This window comes from Chionomys nivalis, chromosome X (assembly GCF_950005125.1).
Source record: "Chionomys nivalis chromosome X, mChiNiv1.1, whole genome shotgun sequence".
NCBI classification, from domain to species: domain Eukaryota; kingdom Metazoa; phylum Chordata; class Mammalia; order Rodentia; family Cricetidae; genus Chionomys; species Chionomys nivalis.
This window is the reverse complement of record NC_080112.1, coordinates 102,944,552-102,956,892: the sequence shown is the minus strand read 5'-3', so window position 1 is coordinate 102,956,892 and position 12,341 is coordinate 102,944,552.

Genomic DNA, 12,341 nt, shown 5'->3' with positions numbered 1-12,341 from the left:
TTTGTCAAATATTTTGAGAAAGTGATTTTAAAAGAAGTACTATAATTCATAAAACATTATGTTGCTGTAATTCTGAAAGTTCTGCTCTGGGACATAATGCTTTGGATAACAACCTAAATACAATATATTTGATTTATAATTACAAATATAATAAAGTTTATAACAGTAAAAAACTGAAAGATACAGACAGAAAATTGTTTGCTAACCTATGATGCCATCTGTTCAAGGAAATACCACACATTCATTAGAAATAATGATTTTGAAGCCTGATAACGGTACATAATATTGTTAAGTGGAGAAGTAACATAAAGGTGTGCATGTTGAATAATTATTGGTTTTTAGCAACAATGTGATTGTTAAACATGCATTTAAACTGTGCTAATATCAAGCATGGAGGAATTCATATAAAAAGAACATTTTTGGGAAGGCTCTGTGGCTGGAGATAGGAACTTCTGAGGAATTCATGCATGTCCATTATGGTCAGGGAATGATTTATCTACTTGGTAAGATGGATATTTTAGAAAAATCTCTTTACTTCCAGAATGGAGAAAGAACTGAAGAGGACAAAGATCGGAGAGAAAAGAGAATGTTTCCCTGTGATTTCTCAAGAAGAATTGAAAATCAATTTCAGCCAACTTTAATTTCCTAATTCTGTTTCATTATTGGTGGTTGATTTGTTTCTGAGTTAATAATAAGGACACAAGGTTATTTTATCTGTGGAGAGCCAACATTGCTTCAAAACAACTTTGAATATAAGATTAAGGTTTCATTTTGTTTTGGTTAAACTATATAAAGCAAGAATACAGTAAAAAAAGAGTATTTTACTATTATTAAAAGACATCATTGAATTATAACAAAGTATTGAACAAATACTGTTTTCTGTCTTAGTGTTACTATTATTGTGATGAAACACTATGACCAAAAGCACATTGGGGATTAAAGGGTGTATTTGGCTTATACTTCCACATCACCATTCATTATAGAAGAAAATCAGGACAGGAGCCACAACAGGATTGGAATCTGGAGGCAGGAGCTGCTTACTAGTTTGCTCCCCCATAGCCTGCTCAGCATGTTTTTTTTGTTGTTGTTGTTGAACCCAGAACCATCAGTCCAAGGATGGTACCACTCACAATTAGCCAGGTCCTCCTCTATCAGTGAACTTATGGGCACATTTTTTTTTCAATTGAGATTCCTTCCTTTCAGTTAACTCCAACTTACATTAAGTTCACATAAAACTTCCCAACACAGTTTCAAAGCTTGAAAATGAATGATAATAGGTATTATAGTAGTGAATGTATCTCAAAACTATAGATGATGTTTTTTAATATATCAATAGTTTAATGATCATTTTTAAAATTAAAAAATGACCCATATACCATTTCCCTTCTCTCTTCTTTCTCCTCCATTCCTTACTGGACTCTTTTTTAATCACTGTTGTTACACAGACACACATCTATCTATCTATCTATCTATCTATCTATCTATCTATCTATCTATCTATCATCTGTCTACACAAACAAATTAATATATTGAATACCTTCAGTTTTGCCTGCTTGTATTTGTTTCTAGGATGGACCACTCTGAACTAGATAACTAATCATTGAGTTCATTCTTAGAGAAAACTAACTTTTCCTCTCTCAGAAATTAACTGCATGTATCACTTCATGTAGGGGTGATCCCACTGATATTTTCCCTATGTACACTGATTTGTCAACTAGTGTTGAAATTGTTCATATCTCATTTAGACAGCCATATTGATGAGAATTTACAGATATAGCTTTCCCTTTAATGGGTAGAGGGTACTATCTCACTGAAGACTGGTTCCCTCTTTCACAATATTCCCTTAACATTGCTTGCAGGACTCATTTTAGATGTATCAGTTGAGGCTGGACACGCCATAGTCAGTTGTTCTTTACATTTTGGTTAGTTGTGGCATTCTGCAATGGTCTTCCTTCTGCTGTAAAGAGAATCCTCTTTCCCGATGGATGACTGGCTTTCAGAGTACTGCCAGGTGTCTCAGAGACTGCTAAAGAAGGAAAGCAATCAACACTCCTACCCAGACATGTTGCTTGGGCACAACAATGGCCAGCAAGGCAAGATATCCCTAAAGATGCACAAATTTTATTTATATCTTGGTGGTGGTAACCAAGAAGCTGTCTAATTGAGCTTAAGGACTTCTTTAAGCTTGATACTATAACACTAGCCAAAATACACCTGGCTAGTGAAGCTATGGATGTTAGAGGAGAACCCACTACTGCCACTTTCCTAACCCTGCATAATTTGGAACTTCTTTCTCAATATGCATCTTTATAACCACAGATCCTTATAGATCTCACTCCTCATCAAAAATGAAGGCATTTTATAAAGCAGGTACTGAAATCGATCTTTCTTAAACTGTCAGTGGAAGGAAATGAGTAGCAACAATTTTAATGATGTAAAAGGTGTATGTCTAAGAATCAGGGCCTGATGTAGAAGTGACCAAAATCATTACTATGTTATGATTACAGGAGTCTGATACCTAAATTAGAATAAAGGCAATAAACTGAACAATAAGATCAGGTAAAAATAAAGATGTGCACATGTAAAATGCAAAAATAATGTAAATGGGCACATGTTACATAGTTGTAGGTGCATTGGTGTATTATAAACAATATTACATATTTACCATAGCAAAGTAAATTGACTAGAAGGGAAAATAAATAGAAAACTTACTATTAGAAAATACGTACATGAGATCTATTCTTTAACTATCCAATATGGCACTTTATTATACTCTTTCTATAATTAGAGATCCAATTTACAAACCAATCATTCATTAATTGCATACAATCATAAGTTTAATACAATTTGCTAAGATTCTTGGGATGATGGAACCACAGGTTGATACCATTTCTACTGCATGTAGAGTAAATTATGCAAATGCAAATTCAAGGTAATCCTGCTGGATGCAAAGCTACATAATTTTAAAGTAAGTACATTATAAATAGACTCTGGTATCACTCTCCTAAATTTCTGGTATATTTCTTGTGTGATATTTTGTTCAGTAATTCCAGTAGCTTGATGTCAAACAAAAATGGATTTAATTTCTTTTCCTGAGCAAGGCCATCTATCATTCACATGAAGGAAAGACTATCAGCTATTGTTTAATATCAGTAAAGATAAATTTCAGTTGAGTAGCACCTATTAATTGTTTTGACACTTGCCCAGATGTTGAAATGAAAAAAAAAGAGAGAGAGAGAGAGAGAACAAACAAGGTTTACTTGCAATGGAAGAGCTTAGCTCTGTATAATGCCTACATTGAAACTGGTGATGCTAGACTGTAGAATCTCAGAAATAGAATGAACCTGATTTTATTATTGTTGTAGGAATTGGGGAAACTTCCAGTTGATATAAGGTGTCCATCTGGTATGATATGAGAAGGAAGTTTTCTTGGAGAAGACAGGTAACACCATAACTGAGGAATCATTATTCCTCTTCCCTTATGTACTTCATTTTCTCTGTAAGTCATCAATTTCATTTGTTTGAAGAAAGAAGTAGTTATAGGATTCTACTCAACAAAATGGGTCCTAGAAAGACAATGTGCTATGTTAATATTTTTAATACTACTCTATTTTAAGATTATTTGCTTTGCACAATCAATTCATACTGAGTATACTTAAAATTAACTAGTTACTGTATGTACTATTAAATAAGCAAATCAATATCAATTATGGTTCTTATATATATTTTGGATATAATCAAAATAAACATCTCAGAGATAAAGAAAATTTAATCTGGTAGTCATAGTGGAGTTTTATTTTGTTTTCATTTTGTAATATATTCCTTTAATTCAGTAAGTTTTGTGCTGCTTTTATCTGGATGTTTTGGATTACTGAGTCTTATTTTTTCTATATACTTGTTATTTACCATAAGAAGTTAAGTACCACATTAAAGTTGAAACATAACCAAGTAAACACCACTTGTATACTATAATTAATATCATCTGAGGCTTGTTGTTTATGATATGTTATAAGACCAATTTAAGACAAGTCTTACTGTTCAGATCTAATAATTATATAATAAATTATGGAAGAACCAATGTCAAACATTGGTTTATGAAAACCTCCCAATTTGTGTGTTTTAATTATCAATAAAAAGTTGTCCAAGCATAATAATTTTATTACATCTTTGATTTTCTAAAAATTAGCTAATATACTTTTTGCATTTAAAAGTCAGGTAAATTTCTCTCTCTTGTAGGTTGTTTATAAAGTGCCAATATCTAATTAATTTATTGATTTATCTTTTCTTTTATAATTGTCCTGGTTAGCACAGACCTATTATACTTTCTGAATAACATGTTAGTTTTCATTATCCACAAAGCTGTTCAGTCAGCTTACACTAAATTAAAAAACTTTTTTTCCATATTTATACATCTAGAAGTTGCCAATAAGACACCAGAATGTCATCCTAAAGAATAAAATAAAATATTTTTTGCTCCTTTGGTGAATTTTACCTAGTGGATTTCTGGTTATCTGCATTCAAATATGATTACTGTTATATTTTCTTCTATGTATCAGAACACATTGCCTTTCAAATACATATTACGTCCATTTGTGGCAGAGTTGAAAGTACCTTAGCAACCAAATACTATTGAACTGTTATAAAGGGATACAGCCAAATATTTTAGAAATATTTAAATGGCTGTTTCTCCTGTTTCCTTAGCAATATTAAATGGATTCTTCTGACATTCTGTACACTGACTTTCTGGTAGTTAACCTTATTGGCATCTAAACATCACTAGTAGCACTGATGTGAAATTCTAGTTTTCCAGGGATTGGGTTAAAGTGCTTATGGATAAAGTATAATACTTATTTTAGCTTTCAATTTGTGATTTAATGGAAAAGCAAGTATTACTCTGTAGTCTCCATTGTAGTTATTGTTGATATTAATATTTACCATTAGTGGTAGCAAATTAAACATATGTACCCAATATGTATATGAATACTGAGTAATACATAAAAACTAAATGTAGGATTTAGTCATACACCCAAGAGAATCATAAAACTGGAGAAGGAAATTATGTAATTTTCAGTTTTATTCTATATTATTAACAAGTATAAACTCCCAAAGTACACCAAGATAGACAGAACTAAGCAAGAATAAATTTGTCTTATGCATACCACTCATACTCATTGGATTATCTGCTTTAAACAATTTTAAAAGTACCTAAATCCATACTGAGTATCTGACATAGTTTTCATTAATATATAGAAAGGAAACAACTGCTTGTGTAATTCTTAGTGTTTAAAACACTAAGAATAGCATTGGTCACTTGAGTGACATTTTTAAATGACAGATAGATTTTCAGGTATCATTGAAGAATGGATTTTGAAATTTTTGAAACAACTTTGCAAATCACTGACTGATCCCACATATGCATATATGTTTTACTTTTGATGCATCTGCATTCTGTAGTTTACAAAAGTTAGCTTAATAGTAATTGTATCAAATTACATCATTGATAATTGAATACCTACATCTTTTTATATAAATAGGGTCCAGAAGGAAAGCAAACATCGTTATGCCTTGGTTTATGATTCAACATCATTAATCATCTGTATTGATTTTTCAAAGAGCAATTTCAAAATACAACAATGTTGTTGAGTTATAATATCTAACAAAAACAGGAAAACATAATCAGAAACTTTTAACAATAATTCCTTATGAAAGAATTTATTCTATTCTTTCTTTCTATAATGAGTCACCTCTGTCTGAGTTTTAGGAGTAATTGAGCACAACCTTTTCTATAGCATATAAACCTTGGATAACACTGTTGTTTTCCTAAAATTAAAATACTGTCACAGAAGTTGTAACTTACCCTATCTGATCATTCCTATATTTTTGTTAACATGTATAATGATTTTAGACCAATAACTTTAAGATCATAAATTAAATCATGATAATATATCAACATCACTGATAGCTTTGTTTAAAGGCAATTTCTGAATGAAGAAAACTCCTGGGATATTCTGATCTTTCTTTTAGATGCCATCCAATGACATAGTCTGCTTGATAATCTTGTCTCTCTGGGGCACCACCAGACTGCACAAGATTCCATGTAATACAACTTCTTATTAGAATTCAAAATTACTCATGCAGAACTAGCATAACTAGTATTTATGTACCAACCAGTTTTTTCAAGCCTATCAGAAATATCAAGTTCATTATTTAACTTTGATGTATTCTGAGAATATATCTTCACAAGCATAAAGATATTCACTTTACACAGATTTACATGTATGTGCATATGTACAAATGTGTGTATATGTGTGTTGCCATTAACTAAGTCTACCTAAAAATAGACTTTTGTCAGATGAATTTGAAAACTGTTAGAAAAAGGTAGTTTAGAACTTATGTAATTATTTGTTTTTGTGTTTTTTTATACTCTAATCTCAAGGGAATTCACTTTATCATCCCTCAAAGAAAACATCACCTGGGACACTCTCAATTAGTCTTCTAGTCTTGTATACCTCTTACTAATGCTAAGACATCTGATCTAGACTTGCTCTGTCTAAACACTGTGCTGTATGTGTGTTGTCTCCACTGCCTGAAATTGTTTTTTTTTTTTAAATTGGAAAAACAAAACATAAAAAGTATTTCTAATAAATGGTATTTTTTTGTAGATTTAATTGGGTTAGTACATGTACTGGTGTCATAATCTAATAATTAGATGAATCCATTTTTAGTTCAGGAAGTTTTCAATCAGATGTCAATTTTTTCCTGCCGGTTTGTAATAGAATCAGAGGATATTCATAGTATTTTCTGATTTTCTTAATAAAAATAAATTCATCAGTTCATTCCACAAATGTGTTATTGTGTACCGTTTATTTACTAGCACTGTTTAAGTTTCTAGAAACACAAGTGAAGCAAGAACACAAAAACATAACATAAAAGAGGCAGTATAAAGTAATGGCAAAAGCCTGTACTACTGAGCCAGATTCAATTTTTTTTCTGTTTATCAACAAGTATTTAGCTTTAGAATGCATATTTAAACATCTATTGGCCTCAGTTGACTCATCTGTGAAATGGATATATGAGTTACCATTGGAATAAGGTATAAATATTACAAAATATGCAAAGTTCTTACAATTAGTGCCTTGCCCATAACATGTATTTCATAAAAGGCAGATATTATTTTTATAGTAGAGACAAATTGCAATTACCAGGAACATGTACAAGGTAATTACAATATGAGGTGATATATGATATATTAGACAATTTAAAGATGATATGAAAATCATAGAAAGACACAGAAGCATAGTGTGGGGAGTCCTGGAAGAAGTATCCTTTAAGTTGAGACATTTGAGAAAAGAATATTAGCTAACCAAGAAGATACTGAGAATGCCAAAAGACACTCTTGTTGTAAAATATTTAATGTGTTACATTTGTTTATGCTGTGGGATATTTGTTTAATAATGCAAAGATGTGTTGCATTATTTTATGTTGCATTTAAATCTGTAAAACTGTGTTACTTTGTCTGTCTAAGACACCTGATTGATCTAATAAAGAGCTTAAAAGGCAATAGTTAAGCAGGAGACGGATTGATGTGGATGCCAGGCAGAGAGAATAAAAAGGAGTATAAATCTAGGCTCAAGGAAAGAGGAAAACTGAGAAAAGGAAAAAAGAGGAGAATGTCAAGGTCCTACCACACTGTCACACAGCCAGCCATGGTGTAAGAAGGGAAGGAATATATAGAGAATAAAGGAAGATAAAAACCCAGAGGCAAGGGCTGGCTGGTGGTGGCACACGACTTTAATCCCAGCACTGGCAAGGCAGAGGCAGGTGGACCTCTGCAAGTTCGAGGCCAGCCTAACCTACAAGAGCTAGTTCCAGGACAGGTTCCAAAACTACAGAGAAACCCTGTCTTGATTCCCCTCCCAAAATTACCCAGAGTCAAAACCGGTTAAAGAGAAATGGGATAATTTATGTTGGAAAAGCTGGCTAGAAAGATGCCAAGCTAAGGCCAGGCATTCATAAGTAAGAAAATGTTTCCATCTATCTATTTAGAAGCTGAATAGTAGACTCCCTAAGAGTAAAAAAAAATCATAATACAATTTTTCATTCCAATGTTGGCCTGTATTTCCATGTAGACACTGAGAAAGCTGAATATATATATACATATATATATATATACACATATATATATGTATATATATATGATAGATAGATAGATAGATAGATTCTTTAAAAGTTCTGCCGTACAGCAGAGCACTTAAGCAGTCTTTTTCTTCCTAGATAAAAATAAAAAACTAAGTAAAAAAAACACCTATCACAGTGTAGAACACTGGCAGACCTGATCTGGCAAATTTAATGCAGTTCTTGGCACCTACTTCGAACTGGGCCTGTAAGCTTTAGGCTTGGCTTTCTTGGAGAGAAAAAGTGGGCGGAGTCAGGCACCAAAGCCATGGTGGAGGTCCTGGCTGCATAGCTTAGCAGACTACTTATCTCAGATATTTTTCATTGGTATGGATTTTGGTATATTGATACAAATTTAAAGTTATTTTTTGTTACAGTGGATGTATGTTTCTACACTTGTTTGGGATATAGCGCCTATAGAGTTAATTTAAAAATGTGATAATTAAGATATAAGGTTACTAGTTAGTCTATACTAATGACACTTGTGGTCACATTAGGTATATATTTGAGGTTAAAATGGTATGTTTTAGACAGATGGATGATTGTCAAACATTTCAAAACCTAAGAATATGGCATTTAAGATGTTTAATAACCTAAGATTTTTCATGACAGACATGTTTGCTCCTGGCACCACCAATTTACTTCATGAAAGGATGACAGGCATTGAAGCAATTCCACATGGATTTTGCTTTCAATGTAGCAAGACTTGGAATTTGGGCAAGAAAGTACTTTTGCCTTGCTAGCTAGCAGTATACTATATAGTTTGGACAAGTTATATACAGGAAAAAGTTTATTCACAAGGCAGGACAATCCTTTGAGATTCCTGCTTCACAGAAGAATCTGCCAGATATTCTGTAGGACACAAAGGAAAGCAACTGATGAACTTTACAGATACCAGGCAAGAGAGTCCTTCAAATTTCCTGTTTCACTAAAAAGATAACAGAAATTCTAGTTCCAACAATGCAGAGGAACTTTGAGTGAATGTACAGACAGCTAGACGTCTATGTTATTTCATCTTTCTGGGGTTTTTGATGGAGTTAAAAACTAAATATTTAGACTTATAGTTTTCCTTAGTTATGATAGAAATAAAATTAGTTATAAACATTTGGGATCACTAAGATAAGATAGATAATGGAGTATTTTCTCTGAATTTGCAAAATAAAGATAGACTGAATATCATAAATGTAATTTATGATAACTGTTTTGCTGTATATAGTTAGAACATTTCAATTTTACTTAGACAGAAAAGGTGAAATGTTACAGAATATTTATGGTGTGTTACATTCATTTATGCTGTGGAATATTTGTTTCATGATGCAAATATGTGTTTCAATATTTTATGTTACCTTTTTTAGCTCTGTAAATCTGTGTTATTATGCCTGTCTAAAATACCTGATTGGTTTAATAAAATGGTGAACAGTCAATAGCGAAAAAAGAAAGGGATAGGCAGGGCTTCCAGGTAGAGGTAATAAATAGGAGTAGAACTCTAAGCTTGAGAATAGAGAGAGGAGCCGGGCAGTGGTGGCGCACGCCTTTAATCCCAGCACTCGGGAGGCAGAGGCAGGCGGATCTCTGTGAGTTCGAGACCAGCCTGGTCTACAAGAGCTAGTTCCAGGACAGGCTCAAAACCACAGAGAAACCCTGTCTCGAAAAACTAAAAAAAAAAAAAAAAAAGAGAGAGAGAGAGAGAGAGAATAGAGAGAGGAGGAGTGAGAAAAGTAGAAGGAAAGAAGGATATCAGGGTCCTGCCACCTTGCTACACAGCCAGCCATGGAGTAAGAAAGAAAGAGGGACGGTGGTGGCGCACGCCTTTAATCCCAGCACTTGGGAGGCAGAGGCAGGCGGATCTCTGTGAGTTCGAGACCAGCCTGGTCTACAAGAGCTAGTTCCAGGACAGGCTCCAAAACCACAGAGAAACCCTGTCTCGAAAAACCAAAAAAAAAAAAAAAAAAAAAAAAAAAGAAAGAGGGATATATAGGATAAAGAACAGTTAAGAAAATCCCAGAGGCAAAACATAGGTAAAGAGAAATATGATAGTTTAAAATTAAAAAAACTGGCTAGAAACAAGCGAAGCTAAGGCTTGGCATTCATAAGTAAGCATAACTCTCAATGTATTTATTTGAGAGCTACGTGGAAGGCTCTCAAGAATAAAAACAGTTACACAGTCTGGCTTCTCCAGATGAAATAACAAAGACCACAGAAATAGTATGTATTAAGCAATGGAATGCCTTTTGAATGAAAGTTTGCATTGCTGTCATAAGTGTACCATACTTTTTCCTGACGATATCATGCTCTGTTGATCTATTACACTATTGTGGAAGTAAAAGTGATTAAATAATTAAAAGGTTTATCAAAAGAACAATAATTCATTATCCCATCCATAGTCCCCCTTTCTTTCTTTTATTAAAAATATCAAGCCAGGCAGTAGTTTCACACACCTTTAATCCCACCACTCAGGAGGCACTCAATAAACTCAAGGCCAGCCTGGTCTACAGAGCTAGTTCCAGAACTCGCTCCATAGTTATTGAAAAACCCTGTCTTGAAAATCCCAAAAAAAATTAAAAATCAGAATGCTGTTTAAAAACCTATTTCTGGATCCAAATATAAAAATTCAATTTACAAATGTACTCAAAACCACCGTTCCTATAGTCACTACTTTATTCACTCAAGAACTCAAATCAATCCCCATATCTGAAGAGAAGTATTTTATACTTGGCTTGAGATGTTCACAGACGTTTAATCTGCTGCCAGCCAGAATTCTAGGATTCAAGATGCCTAATTTGCATAGAACAATTTTTACTGAATAAGTAATTGCACAGATAAAGTTTGCCTATTAAGATCTGATAAAGGGCAAAAGTTGTGGAAAACCCTTTTCTATGAAAGAAAATGGACTCCCTCATACTTTCCCTTTGCTGTGGAGTAAAAGGTCTAATTCTCAGATGCTGTCTTTTCGCTCTGGATTTCTATTTTAAAGATTCTACAGAAATACTAACACTTTCTGGCAGGTTAAACAGGTCACTGCTCAAATGAGCTGAGAGCAAGTGTCCCATGGGAAAGTAACTGTGACACACTTCCTCATTTCCAATATATAAAAATTCAAATGCGCAGGAAGTAAGTTCTGTTGGAATAGTACTACCAACAAAGAATTGAGAAAATATTACCATTATTACTTGCTTTTTGGTGGGACTTTAATATATGTCAGATATATCTTTCTAAATGTAGGCAAAAGGCAGTTTTAATTTTTTTCAGTATACCAGGTATATATTTTGTTCAAGAAAGCCAGAGGAGAGGTAATATTTTTTCTATGAAATTTCATGATATCATATCCTTCCTTCTAACAAGTGAGATGAGAACTAATTTAAATACAGCTGAAAACTATAACTATAATGGGGTCCTAGCTTAGATTCTTTTTTCAGTTCTTATCATACAACTCTCTGACCAAAGCAACTTAAGGGAGAAATGGTTGATTTTTAGCTTAGATTTCACCGTGTTGGTAAGTCAAATCAGAAGGAGTTTGAACAAATCACATTGCATCCACAATTAAAATAAGCAAGAGTGAATTCATATTGCTGTTCAGTTCTGTTACTCTATCTTATACAGTACAGGACCCTGCCAGAAATGATGCCACCAACAATGGGTATGTCTTCCAATTTCAATTAATGCAACCAAGGCTATCCCTTTCAGACACGCCCAGAGGTCTCTCTCCCAGGTACTTCCAAATTTTGTCAAGCTGACAGTTACAATAGGTATAGTCTCACTGAATCTCATGGGATATCTTTAAAAAAATAATTTGAGTGCCAAAGTTGCTCTTATTGTAGAAATAGAATTTTAAGGATGTGTCACATCACTTTACTGATTTATCTGGCAAGATTTTTTGCATATTTAAAAAAGAAACCTTTTGTACATGCTTTGAAATGAAAAGAGATGGTTATGCACACCCATATTGAAATACATAACTGTTTCATTAGGAAATAGCAAGTAGAAAGATTAAATACGTTCAAAATATGGATGATAGGCAAATATATTAACACATCAAATTCTTGTCAGCATTTTCAAATGAATCATTAATATTTGGATAAAATTAATAAATTATGGAGAGCATAGGAAACTAAAATTGGCAAATGAAGCAAAAATAATCAAATTTCCCAAACTTAAGGAAAAGAAAA